At 32.8% G+C, this 24,261-nt stretch overlaps 1 pseudogene; it reads left to right on the forward strand.

Annotated features, from left to right (window-relative positions):
- Nucleotides 1-745: 745 nt before the first annotated feature.
- Nucleotides 746-22,914, forward strand: LOC149180638 (UDP-rhamnose/UDP-galactose transporter 6-like; annotated as a pseudogene).
- The last annotated feature ends 1,347 nt before the right edge of the window (nucleotides 22,915-24,261 follow it).

A 24,261-nucleotide genomic window follows, 5' to 3' on the forward strand; every position in this document is an offset into this window, starting at 1 on the left:
AGAGTGACAGAACATCCAATTGGCGCGGAATTTAAGGAGGAAATCGCGCTAGCAAAAATACTCTAACCGATTTTTAATTGGCGCGGATTTTTCGCTCGGGAAAGCGCCAACACAAAGGGGATTTTTCGCTCGCTGATTGAGGACACGCCAATCTTCCTTCAAGGGGATCTGCGGGAAGCCTCAAATTCGTTTGGCGGTTTGCAAGGGGTGAAGATCGGCGAAGTTGCAGATCTATCCAGGAGAGGTAGATCGGATCAATTTTTTGATCAGATCGGATCTTCGGCTGTATTGAAGGCGCCGAATTTTCTCATTGGAGCGGGATTTCCAGACACTGTAGATCAGTGGCAGAGGTGACAGATCGATCTGACAGGTATTGTTTTTGTTGTTGGGTAGATTCAGAATGAGTAATATGATGGAATCTTACCTTAACGAGTCTGGTAAACTTAATGGATCTAACTTCTCGAATTGGAAGTTTAAGATCCAAACCTTGCTCGAGGGTGCGAATGCTTGGTCCATAGTTATAGGCGATGAGCAGAAGCCGAATGGAGGGCCACAGGAGAAAGATTGGGAAAAACGAGAGAACAAGGCCAAGGTCTTATTGAAGATGTCTGTGAAAGACAATGTTATTGCGCACATCAGAGACTGTAAAACGTCCGCGGACATCTGGACGAAAATCAAAAGACTCTATGAGACCCAGAATACAAGCAGAGTCTTGGCACTTAAAATCAAGCTATTTTCAATGAGGATGGACGAAAGGGAGATTGCTACTACATTTGTTGCGCGAATTAAAGATGTGAAAGACGGATTGGGGGCCATCGGAGTGGCGGTGTCTGATGAAGATCTTGTTGCAATCACAATGAACGGGATGCATGATGATTTTCAACCGTTCATCACTGGAGTGTCGGCAAGGGAGAAAGCGCCCTAATTTGATGATCTCGCTGGGATCTTGCAGCAAGAGGAGGAGCGGCGGCAGAACTTGAACCCCCAGAGTGATGATCTTGCGCTGATGGTGAAACGACGATCATCCAAAGGAAAGCAGTCATAGCAGCAATCAAAGCAGAAAGGAGGAACATCACATAAGAATCTGCATTCTCATAAAGGTATGCTTGCAAATCATTTTGAAAAGAAATGTTATTATTGTGGAAAGAAGGGTCATATACAGAGTGAATGTTATAAGAAACAAGCTGATGATGCAAAGAGGAGGCAGGCAAATGCAAAGCACAGAGGATACTTTGTTGAAGAAGAAGAATTCAGTCATGAATTTCGACTGTTCATAGTCGACTGTGCCCTTTCAACATCTAATGAAGATGACATTTGGTATGTCGATTCCGGAGCATCCTCTCACATGACAGGTAAAAAGGAATTTTTTGATAGTCTTGAAGAAAGTATAAATGGATCAAAAATATATTTAGGAGATGATAGTGGATACGAGATTAAAGGTCATGGGGTGATTTCAGTTAAGTTATCAAATGGAAAAATTAGTCACCTCACAAATGTTTTATATGTACCTGGAATTAAGAAAAATCTGATATCTGTATCCATGATGGCTGATCAAGATATGCAAGTCGAGTTTTTCAAGACTCATTGTGTGATAAAGGATTGCAGGAATGAAATAGTTGCAACAGGCATGCGAGTTGGAAGCCTATACAGACTGGATGAAAAAAGCATACCAAAGCAAGCCATGGTTGCAGGAAGATCGACAGCTGAACAACTCTGGCATCAGAGGTTCGGTCATTTGAATTTGCAGGACCTCATGTTATTGCAGAAGAAAGGTATGGTCGAGGGACTCCCTATCTTTCGTAATATTCAGTTAAATTGTGATGGTTGTGCCTTAGGAAAAATGCATAGAGAACAGTTTCCTGTGCATGATAGGAGGAAGGAAACAGACATTTTAGAACTAGTGCACACTGATGTATGCGGACCTATGCAGACAAGGTCGCTAGGAGGAGCATACTATTTTTTGCTATTTACTGATGATTGCACTAGATATTCATGGGTTTATTTTTTGAACAAGAAAAGTCAGACTTTCCAGTGCTTTATAGAATTTAAAACCTTGGTGGAAAAGCAGTTTGGTAAGAGTATAAAATTTCTCCGATCTGATCAAGGGGGAGAATACAAGGTAAAGGAATTCATGAAATTCTGCAAATCTCACGGGATTGTTCAGCAGTATACAGTGCCACACACACCACAGCAGAATGGAGTTGCAGAGCGCAAAAACAAAACCTTGGTGGAGTGCGCAAGGAGCATGTTACAAGGTAAGGGTCTGTCTAATAGCTTTTGGGCAGAGGCTATTAATACTGTTGTATATTTGAAGAACAGAAGTCCTACCAGGTATCTTGGCTTCAAAACCCCTTTTGAAGCTCTATATGGACTTAAACCAGCAGTAAACCATCTAAGAGTATTTGGATCAAAAGAATTTGCCCATATACCCAAAGCTGATAGGAAGAAATTAGATCCTAAAGCTGTGAAATGCATCTTTGTTGGTTATGGCACAGGATTTAAAGCATATAAATTATTCAATCCTGAGTCTCGTAAGACATTTGCAAGCAAGGATGTAGTGTTTCATGAACAGGTACAGGAAGGGAAAGATGACATTGGTGATGATTGGCACATTCCATTGTTGTTGGAGGAAAGCAGCGAGGATGAAAGAGAGAAGGAGCAGAAAGAAGAGAAAAAAGAAGAGCAAAAAGAAGAACAAAAAGAAGGTTATAATGCAAGCCCAGTCATAGCAGAAGAAAACAAATTTGAGGTAAGTCCCCTACCAAGGAGGTTAGGTAGGAAGACTCAATTACCATTAAAATTGAGAAACTATGCTTTGATGTCAAAGGTTTTGAACATTCTAGAACCCTCTAATTACAAAGAAGCTAGTCAATTTAAGGAATGGAGAGCTGCAATGAATGAAGAAATGGAATCAATTCTTAGAAATGATACTTGGGATTTAGTTGAGCTGCCTAAGAATAAAACACCCATAGGATGCAAATGGCTGTTTAAACCAAAAATGAATGTAGACGGAAGTATAGAAAAGTTAAAAGCTAGGCTGGTTGCAAAAGGATATTCACAGCAGGAAGGTATAGATTTTGATGATACTTTTGCACCTGTAGCAAAGTTAAATACAATCAGAATGCTTATTGCTTTAGCTACTAAATGTAATTGGGAATTACATCAGCTTGATGTTAAATCTGCATTTTTAAATGGTGATCTAAAAGAGGAAATTTACTTAGTACAGCCAGAAGGATATGTAAAGCAGGGGCAGGAACATCTTGTTTGCAGATTGAAAAAGGCTTTATATGGTTTAAAGCAAGCACCCAGGTCTTGGTATGAAAAGGTTGATTATTTCTTTGTAGAGTATGGTTTCCATAGAAGTTTAAATGACCAAAATTTGTATACCAAGTACAATAATCAAGGGCAAATTATTTTGATTTCTTTGTATGTGGACGACATGATTATAACAGGAAATGCAGATGATTTAATCAAAGGAATCAAAAGGCTTATGGCACAAGTTTTTGAGATGAAGGATCTCGGAAGCCTTCACTAATGTCTGGGATTAGAAGTATGTAGAGATACTGGGCAAACTTTTCTTACCCAAGGGAAGTATGCTAGAAATCTGTTGGAAAAGTTTGGTATGGATCAGTGTAGAGCAGCAGCGACACCTTTGCATCAGAATCTGAAATTGAGCAGTGACGATGGCACTAAGGAGGTTGATGCCACAATGTACAGACAACTGGTTAGCAGCTTGATATATCTTACAACAACCAGACCTGACTTGGCATACTCTGTTAGTGTATTGAGCCAATTCATGTCGAAACCGCTTGAAAGTCACTGGATAGCAGCAAAGAGCGCGTTGAGGTATCTTTGTGGTACTGTTAATTATGGTATTTTATACACTGATGTATCTGATGTTACTCTAGCAGGTTTTTCAAACTCAGACTGGGCAGGTAACCTGGATGATCGGAGGTCCATCACAGGTTACGCATTCAACATAGGTTCCGGGGTCATAGCTTGGAGCAGCAAGAAGTAGAGTACTGTAGCCTTGTCTTCATGTGAAGCTGAGTATCAAACATTGTGTGCAGCAACGTGTGAAGCGATCTGGTTGAGAAGGCTTCTCAAAGATGCAGGAAAAGAACAGAAGAATCCCACTTCCATCAAAAGCGACAACTAGAGCACCATTAAATTAGCATACAATCCAGTGTTTCACAAAAACACCAAACATATAGACACTCAGTTTCATTTTGTTAGAGAGAAAATACAGTCAAAAGAAATTGCTGTTGAATATTGTAAAACTTGTGACAATGTGGCTGATATTTTCACAAAGCCTCTTGCACGAGTGAAATTTGAATTGTTTAGAAAGATGCTAGGAGTCCAGGAGAACCCTTTCTCCATTAAGGGGGGGAGTTAAAAATAATTAATATTATTTTGTATTAATGGAGAAAATGGTTACATTGTTGTAACGTTCTCCCTAGTTTAGGATTAGTTCCTAAAGTTTAGGGGTTTGGGTGCAACTTCCTACTTCCTAGTATTGTATTTAATGATGTAATCTTTCATTGATGAGTAATAGAGTGTACGAGAGTGATCTCTCTATTTTGGTGAGTGTAGTCTCCAGGTGCAGGCCACACCTGAGAGCTACATCTCTTTCTTTTCAATTCTGTTCACATTTTATCTTATTTTTTACTCCAAATGTAAACATCAACAAACTTACAACTATTTTCAAGCTCATAATAAGCTTTCTAGTCTGTAATAATCATTTTTCGGTGCTATAATTGTAGTTGAGCTGATGAGGAAAGTCATACCGAAATATTTATAAGAGGAGACATGCTCTAAACAATGACTATCATAAACAAAACTACCATAAATGATTTTTTTATTTAATGATCACGACTTTAGTCTTGTCAATAAAAAATTTCATCAACAAATATCCAAATAGACAAATCTTAAAATCAGATCCGACTAAATTTGAATATGTCATTCATGTCCAAAATATCTCCTTCAAAATTACATTTCATAAAAGGTTAAGCTAGCAGGAATATCAACACATGGCAGTGATTTTTGTGGAAATGCATTATTATAATTTAATTACCAAATATTATTAATTGCCATTGGAATAATTAAAATTAACGGAGATATACATTAAACAATTTATATTTATTTAAAAAAAATCACAATACTTAACTTAAAATATATAAGCAAAATCATAGTAGTAGAATTAATCAATTGATCGTATATATATATATATACCTAGAGTGATGGTTCATCATGTTTGCTTCAACGATCGGATACATTGTATGGATCATAATTTCATAAAAATGTGTGAAACTCGCACGAGAATTACATAGACTTGTTACTCAAAATATAAATTCTACTGAATCATTAATTGATTGTGACGAGAGGTACAGCGTATATACATCAATTCAACGTTGTAATTAATTATTTTCTTTTATTTCTGAGAAATAGATTTTCAACGTCATAAAATTAATCATATGAATGCTTTTAACCAGTTGAAATATAATTTTTATAAAAATTGAAAAATATTTTTATAATTAAAAAAAAATACTCAGTTTAATATTTAAATATGTTAGAATTATTTTAAAATTTTGGAAAAAATTCGTATTCATAACAATTTATTAAAATAAAAAAATGAATTTGAGAAACAGATTACAATATACTTTTTTGGCAGATATAATAATAATGAAATATATCTATATATATATATATATATTATTTTAAAAATAAAATAGATAAATTAACATATTTTATTTATAAGAAAAATAAAAATAAGTAATTGAATCTATAATTATTATTATTTTCTTCATATAGATTTAATTTTTGTAATTTATATAATGAGCTTCATTGTAATGGCATTGAGCTTTATATGAATAATCTCTCAACTAAACAATATTTATAACCTCAAATATATAGAAATTTGGAAAAGTAATTTTATTTTGTTAGTTCTAAAATTTTTAAGCAAACTATAGCTATTCTATATTTGTTTGTTTGTTTTTTTTGCTAAGATCCAATAATATAATTATTGGTGAGATCCTTGTCTTTCATTAATTGAAATGTATTTTTTAATACATAAACACAGTTCTAAAAATCCTTGAATACATTTAGTTTGTATAAATATAACAACTTAAATGTATCATTACAACCAATTTTTGGTCCTATTAAGAAAATAATTATCCAAAAATATGCTTGGCAGATAAATTATCCAAAAATGCTTGGAAAAGGAAACCCCATATAACATTTAAACTAAATTGAATTTTTAGAGGTGAAAGATTTTTTTTTGTTAAATATTTTAATCAGAGGTGGGTTATATGGAAGCAAATATGTTTATAAAGAGTAGAGATCCCATGTAGATGTAAAGAACCTGAAATGGAGGACATAAAAGGGAAGAGTTGGTCTAAGATTTTTGTATGACTATAGAGATATTAAGTTTCAAAATTTGGGTTTGAAAATTTCTACTTTTATTTATAGGTGAAAAATGAAATTATAGAGATATTAATGACCTTATAAGTTACCAAAAGTTAGCTATAGGTATTAAATAACTCAAGAAGTTTAATAAGGTGTTAAAAAATTAGAGTGGAGATGTCAATTTGTGATGGGTTAGTTGCAATAGTGAAAAAAATCTTATTAGGGGAAATTTGAGATTTAAAACAGGTTTCGCAAGAAAAATAATAAAAGAATAATTAATATAATAAAATGAGAATTGTGGAGTAAAAGAAAACTATTTTTTAATCTTACTTTTAACTTATCTCTTTATAAGTTTACTCAAATTTTAATTGCAATAATTCATTGAATTTATAATTAAAAAATGAATATGATAGATATGCACTTTGCATGTCTTTGATAAACATGATAAAATAATATATTTTTTTGCATGTATTTCTAGTTCATCTATTTAATTCTTTATTTGCTATGACTTAAATTTGGACAACCTTATAAGGTGAAATTTAAAAAGTATTGTTAATTTTTTTTTTCTTTCACTCCAAAAATATTTACCTTTATAGTTGGCATCATCATCTTGAATCCTAATGATTATTTTAAAGTTGATTTTGATAGTGTATTTTTTGTTTTGGGACATATTTTTTAATTCAAAATTCCCCTAATATTTGTTTACCTAGTATATGAACTTCACAACATACAATTATGAAATGAAAGACAAGCACAAAAGCAAAGCAATAATGAAACATAGATATATGGAAATTTTGAGTTTCACCATCACTATTTAGATGCAAAAAGAAATGGAACAAAGTTATGATGAAACTACAACTATTACCTAACTACAACTATTGCCTCAAAACTAGAACTCTAGCCTAAAAATGCAAAAAAAAACATGAAAAACAACCAAAAAATGAAAAGTGTGTAAACGATGTTTTTTTAAGGGTAAATTTTCAACATTTGATTAAAAACCATTTTTTTTTGCAAAAAGGATTGGAAAGGGTAAATTTTCAACATTTTATTAAAAACCAATTTTTTTTGCAAAAAGGATTGGAAAAACACCATCGAAACAAAAAGTTTTGATGTTGGAATAACAAAAAAAGAATCGAGTACTTTCTAGCAATGTAATTAAAGATAAAATATTAGGACGAAAAACCATAAAATTCCAACAATTTTTAGACATGATGTTGAAGATAAAATATCATGTCTCAAAGGCTTATAATTCCAACAATTTTCATCCATCTTGTTAAAAATAAAACATCGACTCTAAAAAAACCCTAAAATTGTAATTGTTTTTAACCATAACATTAAAGATCAACCATGGAATTGAAAACCTTGAGCTTTCAACATATTTGAACCATGAAATTATTGACAAATTATATGACAAAAACAATTTTTAAAAATGAACAAGTAAATGAAAGATTCATTATTCCATGAGAAAATTTTCTTTTAAAGACTAAAAGAAAATTAACCATCAAAACGAAGTGCCCCTTTTAATGAGACATTAAATTTTCAACATTTTAAAATGTATCTTATACCAAATGATAACAATAAATAATATCATGGCAATATCATAGTATAATTTAAAAATTGAACATTAATTTCTCATATTTTTTTACTTTTAATCAAAATATGAACAAATGATAACAATAAATAATATCATGGCAATGTCACTGTATAATTTAAAAATTGAACATAAATTTCTAATATTTTTTTTACTTTTAATCAAAATATGAACAAATGATAACAATAAATAATATCATGACAATATTATAATTTAAAAATTGAACATTAATTTATCATATTTTTATTTTTATTTTTAATCAAAATATGAACAAATGATAACAATAAATAATATCATGGCAAGATCACTGCATAACTTAAAAATTCAACATTAATTTTTAATATATATATATTTTTTACTTTTAATCAAAATATCAACTTTGGTAAATTGAATATAACATAAATTATTTTTGTAATTCATTGTTACATTGTGGATATTAAAGAAACAAATAAACAAAAAAAAAAAACCCAAAAAAACAAACAAATATGGAAAAATCAAATAAAAAAAAAATATTTAAAAAAAACATAAAAAATTAAATAAATAAAAAAATATTTAAAAAAACATAATTAAAAAAAAAACCTAAAATTTTGAAAAAATAAAATATAAACATACATAATAAATTAATAATATTATTGAGATAAATTAAAAAAACATTAAAAAAAAATATGAAAAAAACACAATAAAAACTATTAATATATATATATATATATATATATATATATATATTTTCAAAGAAATAAATAAGAAATCCACATTACTAAGGCTATGTGATTTGTCAAAGATTTTTTATATAGTTCATGTTATTTAATAGATAGAGAATTTGCCGGATAATGAAGTGGTCAATGAAAAGTTTGACTTTAATTAATAGGATGAAAAATAGTCTACACTACGTCATGTCCATTGTTAAGAAGAATTGATGATATCTTTTATTATGTTCACGTAAATGTCACAAGTGGATGAGAAAATTTAGGTCAATAATCTTTATTATCCTTTTTTCCAAATTATTTAGCACCATTCTTCGAAGGAAAATAAGTGATCGAGAAAAGAAGCAACGGTAAGGGCTCCTCCAGTGATTTTCATATTGAAAATGAAATGAATGAGGGCAGAATTAGAACACATATACTCTTTAATATAATCCATTAATAAAAATTTTGGGAGGAATAGAAAAGATAGAAATTTCATTTGAGTGAAGAGAGACAACTTCCATTTATATAGTCCAATTTAGATGATGGGCTAGAAATTGAGGAACATTTTCCTGCACGGTTTTTTAGGAGCATTTAGATTTAGGTGCCTGCCTCTCCGAAGAATCCTAATGAGTGTCTAGATTTGGGTCCCTACCTCTTCGAAGAATCCTGACAAAACGTTAAGCTCTCATTAGAGGAACTAGAATTTAAACTAAAAACTCTATTATAAAGTTTGTATAAATATGTACATTACTATTAGAAAGAGATTTATTATATTAATTTATAATAATGAATAAATTAAAGACAAATTAATATATATATATATATATACTATTATTAAAACAGAATTATATATATATACATTATTATTAAAACATAATTATTATGTGAATTTATAATGGACGAATTAAAGACAAATTACTTCACTAAACAAAGATTGCAACTCAAAATAATGGTTTGTATTGCAGTTAAAGAAAACAATAAAAAAAAGAAGCTAATGGAAAAGATTTACCCAAGTAAACATTAAGAATTTATAATTTAATAAAAAAAACGTAATATAGAAGTTGTGACAAAATCCTAACCAGCTCTCTGCCTTGCCAAACTAGAGCTTTCCCCCCTACGACGATCAAACCCTACCCTAAGAAAGGGAACACTACCTAGAATATGATCAGAGCTCACCCAAAACCCAATAATTACATAACAAAAAACCAAAACTAACTTAAAAATAAAAACATATAATCTATAAATACAATTTTTCTATTCAAATTCAATTCTCATTACTTAGAAAAACAAAAGAATTATAACCTTATTTCGTAAATAATAAGAAATTTTAAATATAGAAAATAAGATAAAAACATTTAATTAGAGATAAAACTTAATTAAGGATTAACTAGTTAAATGGGTTCCATGAAATGTCCATATAGTGCTTAACATTATGGGTTGAAATCACGCTTGTGGTGACTATATTATCAAACTTGCTTAACATTAGGGGTTCAAATCACGCTTGTGGCGATTATATTATTAAGCTTTTAACCATAAGTATAAAAATATCTTTTAATTTTGATATTAAAAAAAATAATAAATCTTTTTATGGATTTGCAAGATCATTGTCATATCATGCAAAATTTTTATTTTTATTTTTAAGATTTTGATTTTTTCCCAATTATAGAAATGGGTAGCCTAAATAAATTTCATTCTCATTGAAACTTAAATTATTTTGGATGTTTGATATATAGATTTAAGATGATTTTATATGAGCTTGATTTATTATATAGATTTATACATCTAGAATGATCTTATTTTACCCCACATAGTTGCGAATGGATAAACCAATATTGAGATTCTATTCCATCCATATTTATTTTCATTCCGAGATGTATTGGCTGCTAAAAGATGGCATTGTTCTAATTTAAAATAACTTCAATGCTTTGGTTAATCAACTAAGGTTTTGGTTTCATTTGACATTTATGAGGATCTATATGAGGACAATGAATGAATAGTAGTTACTGGTATGGAAAGAAAGAAGACAAAAATGAATAATACAATGGATTTGAATCCAATGATAACACATACTGGACTACAGACAAGGAATTATAGTGATTGATCAATTTTCCTTTCAAATACAATTAAATATTTGATAACCCTCCACATATTTCGTTGAAAATATTAAAATAGATATTAGATATTTTCAAACCATCAAATTTATTTTCATTGAAAATATTAAAACTTGTGATAAAAATTTTCAAACCATTAAATTAAATATAATGTTTTTTTTCAACCATGCTCCACTTAATAGTCATCTACAATGACTCATGAAAATTCCACACAACTATCACATGACACGGTGGTGGCCCTTCAACATAGGGGCTTCTTTCACCTTGACCAGACTATACACGGTTGAAAAGGTAATATCCCTACTTGGAAGTCAGCATCTCAGATTGGATTGCAGGGAGTCATTGTTGAAGAATGGAACCAATACATTCAAAACCTCATGCAAGCGGGATTATGTGGGAATCCAGAGGGTGACTACATTACATGGGATGGCATCACCCGAAATGGATCGATTGTTGTTGCAGATAACTATGATTTTATCACTCGACATCAATTGGGGCCCTCACAAAATCATGGTTTGAGGCTATTCGGTGCATTAAATTTCCCCTTAAGATCAATCTTTTTGCATGGCTTTCCTGGAAAAACAAAATCTTGACCTAGGACAACCTCTGCAAAGAGGTTACGAGGGCCCTGGTAGATGTTCTCTTTGTGGTCTTGATATTGAAAATGTGTGCCATCTATTTTTTCTCTACAGGTTTGCATCTCAGGTATGGTCTCATATCCTCACACATTATGGGCTTCCAGTACACAACTTCACATCCATAGAAAATTGTTTAAAATGGGGACTGTCAGGAAGGGGAATAAGATCCTACATCACTCTACTAGTGATTTGGGAGATCTGGAAATCACGCAACCATGTTATTTTTCGTGGCAGGTTTCACAACACTCACTGGACCATATCCAAGATATTGTCATGGCTTGACTTCATGGCACCTACCCCATCCGAAGAACAGGATTTATCGACGCGCCTCATTCGTAATCAGATCTCTTTGCCATTCGACTTTTTTTTATGGGGCAGAGAAGAATGGGAGATGTGGTTGTGAAGATTTTTTATACATTGATGCAATTATTTCCCACAGGATACACTAGTACAGGGTTATGGGCATCAAAACCCATGCCGAATCGGTGGATCTTTGCGGATTCCTCTGGTTCGCTGCTAAGAAATAGGTTTCAGTCATTCACATCTATGGGGATTCGAAAACCATTGTTAATGAGTTTTCTGGCAGAACACATTTCAACCCTCCCGAGTTAAGATACTGGAGGATGTGTACTAGTGAGCTACTTAGCATATTCCAACATTACAACATACAACACATATTTCGTGAATCCAACTCTATGGTTGATATCTTATCAAAGCAAGGGTTTATGGATGAGTAGGGATATATGTATGTTTCTTCTTTTATTCATGGCGATGCACATAGGGAGGACATATTTTCTCTTCCTTAAATGAATATTTTGTCTATGCTCTACTCATATTGTCATGTTCTCATTTTTGTTCCTATTTGGTACTATTTGGTCACTGGTCACTTTTGGTTATTAAAAGGTTTCTAGTTATATCTTTCGATATCTACCTCTTTTTGTAATATGCTTCTATACTCACTATGTCTAGTTATATCAGGATGATGGTCTCATTGCAGCTGAATTATGAACTTTTGAATATGTCATGAACAATGTAAACTGAATTATCTCTAATAAAATTCAGTTCTGTTTTTTTCTTCTGAAAAAAAAAAACCAACTCACGAAAATTGAGGGATACAAATTCAACATCAATGACCAAACTTCACTGGGAAATATGTGGTTGTTGATGTTGCATATTATATTCAATAAAATTGAGAAATTCAATCTGACCTTGTTTCAAACACTGGCTTGACCATCTACACTAGAGCTTCCTCATGTAGGTGTGGTGTATATGTTCTTATTTTATAACTCATCTTTAAATGCTTCTTTATTTCGATCCATAACCTATTATATTTGAATTTGTTTTATCTTAGAAGTTTTTAACCTTTTTTGTGTGACATATAACTCTTTTCAGGGTAACTATATCTTGGTTTTCAGTTTTTTATTAATTTATATAAAAAAAATTATGTTATACACAATTATTTTCATTTGTTATATAAATAGAAATTTATATTTGAGATATTTTGTACCATAAAATATATCTTTATATATATATATTTGAAAAAACAAGGAACAAAATCCTTATCCCGAGAGATTTACCCTTACAACATGGAGATTCTTAATTTGTAGATAGGCTTTGTTACAATACCATGGATTATAATACCACATGCCCACATAATACCATGAATTAAAGAACACGTGTCAACTCCATGTTAAGCACATACAAAATCATGCATGACTCTCATACTGGGTTGTAGAGTGCAATAAAATATTTACTAGCAATTGCACCAGATGTTGCAAAGGAAATGATGCAAGGCAGTAGCATATGGAAGAACATAGATGAAGGGAGATGTGATATGTTATGCGATCTAGATGTTGTCTAGTTTAAAACTAATTCCTTCGGTCATTTCCCACTTCTTGTGCTTGCCCACTCCAGGTCGCTTATAATGCTTGTCTTGACTTTAATGAAGCACTTCAAAAAAACATTATAAAAGTAATAATTTTTAAGCATGCATAATTGCATAAGAGTTGTGCACAATTATAATTCCTGATTAATATATTAGCAACATTTTTTCTTACCATCACCAAAATCATCATGTTTTCTGTGCACAGTTATAGTGCATCCATTCTATTCTTTAGCTTGCAACTTTCGATTTTGTTTAGGTACTTAACTTAGTAAATGTGTTTACTGTATTTCTAGCCTGAAAATCTTGCAGGCACCCTGAAGGAACAACTTGCTTCTTTTACACCACCTTTGGAATAGCTTTGGAAACAAAATGAAGAGAGGATCAAGCAGTTTTTGGATGTTCAAGTACACATTCAGAGGATTTGTTGAGAAATTTCTTGAAAATTACAACTCAATGAAGCTATAACTCCAAAACTTGACGATCAGAACTTATCATTGAAAAAGTTTGATTAACTTCCTCTACAATTTCAAGAACTTCACAGAGAAAAGGTGATATTTCTCAGTAGCTTTGGTCCATATACATTTTATTTTGTTCTGAAAATAATATTATCATCTGTTATATATTCCTTATGGTCTAGACTTGGCATTTGATTTAGAAATAATCTTTTAGCCTTTTTTCATTGATTTACTTAAAGTTGGAAGGGGTTATATTCATTTGTAAGTTAAATAAGACAAATGACAAATCCTTTTTATTTCATCTGAACATACATCATATGGGATTTAATTATAAACTATATTGTTTCTTGGTACTTTAATTAATATATGCAATCCTTGGCAGAGTGATCAACTCCACAAGGTTCTTGATTACGTTAATATTGTACGTGATCTTTGACGTGTATTTGGGATTGACTTTTTAAATGTCGTTACCAAAGATTCAATTTCAACAGATAAATGAAGAGTCATACCTAACTTTAATGGAATGTATAAATTAAAGGTGAGATATCAAACTAAAAAACAATTGAGTTTACAATGGAGCAAGGAAAAATCACTTTAAAAAAATTTACACAATGGATTGGTAACCTAGTGGAAAGACATAGTTTATAATCTTAATAATAAATTTATTAAAGTTTTATCAATCCTAAAATAATAATTCATGTGATCCCTCACACATGGAAGATGAAGATTGCATTGGAATCACATGAAAAAGTTAGGTAATGTGTGGTTTGAAACCCAATATTATTAGCATTTGTCGATTTTAAAGAATATGAGTGGTTCAATTATTATGGTCAAAAAGTTGAAATTAACAGTATTACAATCTTCACATTGGATATTCACAACAACCATGGGCTGCAAGGGATGTCAACCCTTGGAGTCATGGGAAAGAATTTTAAAATTAAAGCCCAAATCATTCCAACACCGATTTATTTGAATTCATAAATGGTTCGATTTTCATACTTTACAGTGATAGGGTTTCCAATAAATTTATTTTGTTCACCAACGCATATTAGGTGATTTGGTGGGGATTAAGTCAAAAGGTATTAGCAATGATATGTTGGCTAGGCTAGCCAAAACAATGCAAACATTAAAGGAGGAGAAGAAGCAAAGAAGCAAAGGTTGCTAAAGGTAAAGCCTTTATTCTTAAAAAATAGATTTTATTTTTAATTCCCACATGTTATTGTGAAGTACTACTTTTTCCATGAGTTGACTTCTATATTATACAGAAATACTTGACCAAGAGATACTAACGGGTGGAGATAGTATGCTCATTAGTTTGGATTCAGGTTAAAGTGTTATTCAGAGAAGATACTATATCATTATGCATGTTTAAGTAATCTTGACCAGATTTAAATCAAGAACCAGGTGCTATATATTAGAAAATAATATGCTTAGAGGATTTCCTCAAAACTGGGTGTAATCTAGTGCCATTAGATATGTTATAAAACTAGAAAAAAATGGTTTGTAGTATTTTCATGAATAGTCCTAGAAATCCAAACACAGTTTTGGTTTGTAGTGTTCAAATTTTTATTTTTTATATTTTTTCTTCTTGTATTTTTATTATATAGTGTTTTAGTTAGAATCCAGAGTTCTATTTGGTTGTAAATCTCTCAAAGAAATGCAATGTTGCATTGGTTTTTTGGATGGGGAATGGTAGGGATGGCGAAGACTCTCCAGGATGCTAGAAGGCATCCCTAATATTTTCAAGGGATGGCATGTTGATGACTACAATAATACCAACAATAATACCTTCTCTTGGGCTGCCTCAAAGGGAATTGACTCAGTTCTATGGTCACTTCAGCCCCCTGAATGATAGATTAGTCATATTCAAATCAATGAAGGAAGCTTATAGATTACCATTTTCTCTCCCTTTCTTTGCATTCACCTACATCCTATTTTTCTACTAACAAATATTAAATAAATATTTAAAAAAAAATTAGAATTCACCATAAACATTTGTAGTTTCTCGTAAGCACAATAGTATGCACTTTTTAGTATTATGCATGGCCCTTACACATGCCATTTCTAAAAAAGCTTGGGAAATTAAGAAAGGGACAAAGTGGCATTCCATTATTGGCATTAGGTAATGAGTGAAATGTAGTTTGGCTTTAGAAAACTCAAGTGTAGCAATTTTCAATTTGCAATAAGTTTCATGAAGGGTCCATGAGATGAATGTTATCTCTATAACATCTTCTCTTTCCTCATATTTCTTTCTTCCCTTATGACATTTATGTTAAAATAATTCCTTTCTCCATAGGTTTTGTTGATTTTTACAGTTGTGTTGAAGCCACTACTAAAAGCTTTGGGATTGGGATATATGTGACTCTTCAAATGAGAAGAACGAGAGCACTGATCACAAGGATCAAACCTTTAGGATGTTGCATTTCATGGTATGTTGACATGGAGGATCACCAAAAATATAAATCAAAACCCATGATACAAAACCCATGTTTTGAGTTGCAACTTGTATAGGTTTTGTTTGATATCACAAAAAAATGATGGGAAAAGTGACCACATTGTCCAATAAAAAATGCCCATTGTCAAAACGAATACATGGAAAGAAAATCCATAAAATCTTCTTGGAACTCCCCTACATTCTGCCTATAATGTCCCCAAAATCTGCCCAAAACATCACTGAAATCAACCCGGAATGTCTTCAAAACTTCCAACAAGTGCCTAAGTCCCCAACAAAGTCCCTGACAGTTATGCAATGTTTTCTAGGGGTCTCCAAGTCCTTGAAATGTCACAATGTTGGTATGAGTCCCCATGCAACATAGGATAAATGTAATTTTTTCCCAGGAAATTATGAAAATCCTGAAAGATTTTCCTGGAAATTTGGGTATGAGTCTCCATGCAAACGAGTTGTCAATTTGATAAACACTTGTTTCCATTGTCAAAGCTTGAAGCACCATATTAAATACTGCATCATTAACCAAGTTGTTAATTTTACCAACACATGTTTCCATTGTCAGAGCCTCAAGCACCGTATTAAAGACTGCATCCTTAACCGAGTTGTCAATTTGACAAACACCTTTTTCCATTGTCAAAGCCTGAAGCACAATATTAAAGACTGCATCGTTATGGTTAAGTTGCAGACTATAATCCCTGAACCTCAAGTTCTTTAGTAGCCCCCTCTGGCTTTAAATGCTAGCCAAGATGAATGGGAAAATGTGTGTCAAAAGGGCTCCAAAGCTAGCAAGAAGCCTCAAACCCAAGCGACCCTTTAGCCAATTGCCTCCATGTTAGGCAATAAAAGGCTCTCCTAGTCTACCATCATTGCACCTGAATGTGCATATTCTATCCCTTAGAGAGCTCAAAGCCACAATGATGCTGAAAGGCATGCTCCAGATCTGCCCAACCTACTAAATTAACACATGGACAAAACAAATAAGGTGAAGAGCGTCCAAACAAACGTAAGATGATACAATTTTTTTTCCATTGATTATAGCACTCGTATCCAATTCATTTGGGGAATTTAATGAGGAAAATTGTCATATGGATATTAGAATGAAACCAAGGTAGGAGCAAGGTCTTTGAAACCCCTACTTTAAAGATAATGTCAAATAGTTATGCCAGACATTGAAGGATTTGGATATTGTTTGTTTGCAAAATGTCAAGGCTAGAGGTTTCATGCTTAGGACTGCACTTATATATATATATATATATATATATATATATATATATATATATATATATATGCACATTTTCATACATCCTAGCCCACAAGGAAGGGAACAATGGCATATAACGAAGCAATTTCACCAAAGGAAAGCTCTGACAATACTCGAAGGGATGACTTAAGTGAATGAAATTTCACAAAAAGAGCATCTGTGGAGACTTGGATTGATGATTTAATGAAGGAAAATTAAGCACCAGAGTCTATATGGTAAGAGTCGACCTAAAAATTTGACAAGTATCTATGTGAAGACTAGAACTTATTACTAAATGCAGGAAAATTTACCACAAAAATCCCTTGTCGAGACTAACCAAGTTACAAGGCCTGAAGCTTTTCCTCATATTGTATCTAAGAATTTAACAAAGAGGTATTTATGGTTTGATTACATCTGGATTCCTTTTTTTTGGTAGTTTCTTGTTTGCCTAGATGATATTTTTCTTCCATGGTAATTCTTCCCTTAGAATTACAATCGATGTTGTTGCAAAAGAGCTAACTGTCCCCTTTCCTAGGTATTTTGAATTTTCCCACCTAAGTACACTTTTTGCTTCCTTACTTTTTGAAATCTCTTAGGCATGTGGTAATGAAAAATTTTCCTCCTATTTGTTGCAACCTTTTTGGACACTTAGCCATATGATGGATTATTATGTTTTTTTAATACATCTTGCATTGAAAAGGCATATTTTTATAAACTACATGTTGCCTACAAAAAGCCCCATCACACTTCACACTTAAGGATTATACTATCCAGCAATCCAAAAAGCGTCAAACTATCCCTGACCTTACATTTGTTAGGAAGATTGCAATTATCCAGAGTATTACTAACTACTATGCCAAAGATGCAAGGGAATTTTGGGAAGCCTTACGCACATAGGGTTTGTGTATATGACATGGAAATTGGGTCAAAGTTTGGAAAAGGTGGTTTCATAAAATGACTAGCTCTACTTTAAACCCATGGTCCTTCCAAGATTCACTTTCTGCCTTTTGGGATTTCCATGCCAAAGTGCTTCATATGGTACCATTTGCCTTAAATCTTTGTCAATATGAGTATACTTTTAGATGAATGGATATGTGTTTATGGGGTCAAGCATCCTCCCTTACTCTTTAACATTTCATCAAAGTGGATTTCTTTGGTCTATGAAGAGTTAATTTGGCATGGTGCGTGTGTTTCTTCCACAATATTTTTCATTTTGAAATGTTGGTAAAAAGGCCCACAACTTGCAAAAACCCCTCACCTATCATTTTGATGGTATTATATATATGTGTGTGTGTGTGTGTGTGTATTCATTGGTTTTCGTATGTTTGGCAGCAGGGAGATCAGAATATTGGCTATACTTGATGGACAAAATGCCTCATGGCAGACATTTTGGTTGTCAAATTTCGTCATCGCCAACAAAGATTTCCTCCATGAAATACGCCTTCCCAAGAAACTAGTGGGAACTTCTCCTCATTCTAAGGATGGTATTTCCCTTCCCATGTTGTGCATTATTTCTAAGCCACTTTGGTTCCTAAATTTTCTTTCCCCTTTGCAATCTCTATCTAAAGACAAACTTGTGCAATTACTAGCTCGTTATGGTGTTGAGAGTTGTGCTAGCATCAGAGGGGTTGAAAAGGTCATGCAAATTCATTGTATTATACCCATGTCCTTGTGGAAGAAGACATAGTAAGCCAAATAACATCAATAAAATGAATTTTCAGCTTTTTAGTGGAGCCATTTCTCCATTTTGCTGAAAGTCCTCCCAATTTTTTGAACCTTTCCTATAGTGTATAAGGTTAGGTAGAGTCTAGATAATGTAATTATCCTTACTTACAATTTTCTAGACAATGCATGATAATGGTTTGTGGTAAAATATATATTTGAAGGGTCAAAAAAACCTTGAAACACTATTAGCGTCGCTTTGCACTTTTTGGTGAAAATGTTAGTTTATACAATGACGCCAAAGAAGTACATTGCTTTTCAATTGACACATAAAACTACATAGATATTAAGATATTGGAATCTTACAATGTTGACACTATAAGACCTGCCATCTCATTTAAAAAATGAACGCAATTTTACTGTTCTCATTATTCAAAATTAAATGCAATAGGTTGCAAGTCAAGATAAGGCTAACAAGCAATAATTATTGTTTCAAAGATAATGAATATTTGATCTAGTAACAGAGCCAGTAAATGCATCATTGAAACCAATTGTAGTTAGGAATGTTCTGAATAGGTCCCATTGCTACAATGGAAACATATTTCAGGTGCAAATTGATGTAGTAACATAGCCAGTAAATGCGGCGTCTGAACCAGTTGCAGCCAGGAATGTTCTAAATAGGTCCCATTGCTGCAATGGCAACATCCTATAGGTGAAAAAAAATGAAGTCATGAAATGCAAGTCCTGAAAAAATAGATTATTCCCTCTTAAGTACCTATTCATGGGGACAATACCCAAGATCCATATAACTTACCCTATCAAATATAAACTGGTTAGCTACTTGCTTCACTCTAGTAGCATCAACTGCATCTATTCTAGCAAACAATTCTATACTTGTGGAAATGATTCTTTGTAAATAAAGGCATGTTTAACAACCCATTCAAATTCAAATATGGAATTTTGAAGCAGGCTTTTGGCTATTATACCCAAAACAAATTCCGATGAAAATATGTAGGAAATAAGACTTCCATTGGAGGGGATCAAAATATAATTCAATTTTTACAATAAATATGAGCAGTTAGTGAATGCTTTGAAGTATCACCTCACTCACTCACCAAGTCACCATGATGTTCTCCACATGCATCTGTACCACACATAATTGGTAACATTAGGAGAAGAAAACCCTAGATAAACATTATTAATACCCTTCAAAATCCCCACGACAATCTAGCCTCATAAATTGGGAGTTAACATGAGAAAATAACCAAAGCCTTCCCTAATCATACCTCAGTGTTAGTAATATCCCTTTGGTTTACCTCGAAGGTCTTTTCTAATACCCGTGAGGAAGACAAATCATTCCATCCTACAATATTTAAGTTCAGAGTTCCTCTAGGGGATAAAGCACATTTAAGATATAAAAATGTAGCAGGTTTCTTATACTTGATCAAATTCTCAGTTAGTATTAAAGATTCGAGTCTCTTTTCTCAGAATTGTAGGAAAGCATATGCATATTGGCTTCTGTCTTGACTCTTGTTTTGACATAATATGTGTCGGAAAATTCATTTTCTGCTAATTTATCACAATACCTATATGTAATAAGCACATAAAAATTGTTGACTCTAGAATAATAGGCTCATTATGTTAAGTAAAAGATTTAGTGAGAAGAGGAGCCTTTACAAGGCATAAAGGGACATGTTTCCTTTGTGTTGCTTAATTCAATATTTTTGAGGAGCAACGGGTGACTTGGGTCTCTGGTTTTGGGGGATTGGTGATGTGGGTTTATCTTTGTTTTGTGCATTAGCTTCTCTTCTCATTGGTATTCTAAGGATCTACAACACTTGAGGTCATTTGTATGATTTTTGTGCACCATAGGGCATATTGGCACTTCGAGCTTTGGGGATTCAAGATCCAAATCTGATAGCATAAATTGGTGGGATGGAAGTGATTAGATCTATGTGTAATTTTAGAGGTTGGGTAGGCATGGCACCTGCAAGCAAGACAGATAGGAAATAAACCCATGATGTGGTAGCATGGGTGTTCATTGTCAGCACATCACTTCTTTTCTCACCTTTTCTGTTCATTTGTATGTAAATAAACAACTTAGCTGTTGTCAGAGTTACTGAGAATTGTTGGAATTTTTTTATATGGAACCTAATACATACTAAAAATATTGCATCCAATAAAAGTGTTGAAAGTATGGAAAATTGTAGGAACATATAAAATTCAAAGTGAAAAATGTGATGCAAATTCTTGAAATTTGTTATTCAGCATACATTAAATGAGGAACCAAACGAAGAAATGACAAAGAAAATCAAGAAACAAAGGAAGAAGATCAATGCCAGAGATAAAATAATTATTATGATCCTAGAATCCTTCTTAAAATTTATAATATTGGCAAATAAATATTTCCCGACTTCCTATCTGTAAATGCCATAAGTTGAACTATTAGATTTTTGGGAGTATTTTAATGCAATGTTCTTCCAATCCCACATCCCCGTGGCTTCTTGCCAATTGGCATGTATCATATTTTAGTAAACAATTAAGCCACTTAGATAAGAATTCTTCCTATTGGTGGAATCGATTGAATGGTTCAAAACTCGTTTGTTACAGTCTCTTGCTCATATTGAATTTTATTATTTAAATATCTAATTTTTTTTATGAGGTTCAGTTTGTATTGCAGTTTAGAGCATGATAAATATATTTTGTTGTTTTGAATGTAATGCCTCGTGTTTGTTAAGATTTAGTTTCTTATATGAGCTTCTATTTGTTGTGTAGATAGAAAAGTTTAGCATAATACCTATATCTTGATTTTTTGAAGTTCTCTTTGACAAGATTCGTTATTCAAGAGATACCAAGTTAAGTATAATAGTAGTGCTAATTGGTGTAGAAATATGTACTGTCACAGATGTTAGTGTCAATACAAAAGGTTTTTTGTCCACTGAGATTGACGTATGGATCAATTCTATGCAACAATATGGAAGTCTTAAATCATGCTTACTACACTTTTCCATGTTTCACTAATGTCCAAGACATACAATATTTTGTTGTTGTTTGCATTTGAGGTACTTCAATTTCGTTGATTAGGCTAGTAAATGTTTCAGTATTTTATGATAAAAAGCTCTTTTATGCTGTTGTATACACAATATGTTCACTGCATGCATAAGAAATATGCACTGGGTTCTTTTCATCTTCTTAGACATACTCCGCTATTTCAAGCAGCTACCTTGCTCATTTTAGGTCCTATTCTTGATTACTGACTCGCCGAAAAAAGAATGGATCTTTATGATTATTCCATAACTTATGTGGTAAGATGGAAAGGGCATCATTCATAGATTATTTTTCTGTATGTGGTATTTTTGTTTATTTGTTACATAAGCTAAATCACAAGCTCAAAAACTAGGGCACAATTCCCCCATCATTAGGTCAATTAAAGTTCTGTAGCTAATCTTGTGTGTCATGATTGTACAAATCTTCATTACACTGTCATGCTTGATCACAGTTGGCACCAATCTTAGCCAATTCATCTGCATTGGCTGGTTCACAGCAGTCTCATTTCAATTTCTTGCCCATATGAAGACTATCTTTGTCCTTGTATTGGGATTCATATTTTTTGGACAAGAAGGGTTAAATTCATAGGTGGTATTGGGAATGTTCCTAGTTGATATTGGAATGATTTGGTATGGTAATGCATTCGCAAAGCCTGGCAGTAAAGAACGACGTATGTATCTAACTTCTAGTGAAAGGAACCTGAAACTTGGGGGATTTGAAGATGGAGAGCTTTCCAAAGTTTAGCAGATTAGATGCAGTTCTTAGACAAATGTAGAAATAAGGGAATAATTGATTCGATTTGAGATCATAAGAGTATCATTAAGGAAATATTTGAATTATGCTATGACTTAATGTTTACTAAGCTTTCTCGATAAAAGGGACCGAAATAGTGGTAATAAACCTTTTAGTATATTTTCAAAAATGAAATCAACAAGATCGTTCCTACCCCTCAACGACTGAGAAGGGGAACCTCTGCTATATGCGACACTGGTAAATCTAGGAACAACCTCTATCTTTGGAGTTCCTCGAGACAAACTGGGTAGGATTTTCGAAACCCCATTGAGCATTCTTCCTGCTTTATGCTCTACATATAATCACATAAGAATAATTTGTTAGATGTTGTTCTTAGACCAATGAAAAAATAAGGGGATAATTGATTCAATCTGAGATCTTAAAAGAATCAGTAGGAAATAATTGAATTATTCTATGACTTAATGTTTACTGAGCTTTCTCGAGAAAAGCGATGGAAATAGTGGTAATAAAGCTTTTGGTAGTTTTTCAAAGATAAAATCGACAAGATCATCCCTACCCCTCTTCGACTGAAAAGCGGAACCACTGCTATACACGGCGTCGGTAAATCTAGGAAAAACCCTTGTCTTTGGAGTTCCCCGAGACAAACTAGGTAGGATTTTCGAAACCCCACTATGCATTATTCTTGCTTGATGCTTTGCATAATCCTTGAACCTACTGTCACACGAAATGAGTCGTTAGTGTGGACACAACCTACCTCCCTAGAAGCCTAAGACTTTCTAGTGACAAACAAGACAAATAAGAGCAATCCTTCTCTAAATATGCTTTTACAATATGAGAAATCAAGTGTTTAGATCCTACCTGTAACCCAACACTGTTGTAGTAGTCCAGCTTCGTTGATCTGGATGAGCTCCTCCTTCCCTTCGAAACCTGCATTCACTAACAATCAAACGATTAAATAGCACCTGAATATCACATAAAATAAAACATATTTAACATATAGACCAAGGAGTATATGAAACAACTCATAAATAACAAATTGTTGAGAAGAATGGACTAATTTGTATTAAAAGGTAACAAAAGGAATCATTACAACCTGAGCCTTGGTGTTGTGCAAGTCCCTCCCAGGGTCCACAAGAGTTCTCCTTTAATCTGATCAGCTCACCCACTTCCAAATAGAACAAGCAAAGATGGTAATCTCTCCTCACAAGCTTCTACAAGGAAGTCCTAATTCCAGCAGCATCTACCCTTAGGAATGTTCAGCTTTCAACCTCCCCTCCCTTTGGCCCAATGCCTGTATTTATAGTGCTCTAGAGGAAGTTATTCAGGTCCACCATCAAT

Source organism: Pinus tabuliformis, chromosome 3_2, assembly GCF_031772625.1.
Source record: "Pinus tabuliformis cultivar Carrire ecotype Pingquan chromosome 3_2, CPIR1, whole genome shotgun sequence".
Lineage (NCBI taxonomy): Eukaryota > Viridiplantae > Streptophyta > Pinopsida > Pinales > Pinaceae > Pinus > Pinus tabuliformis.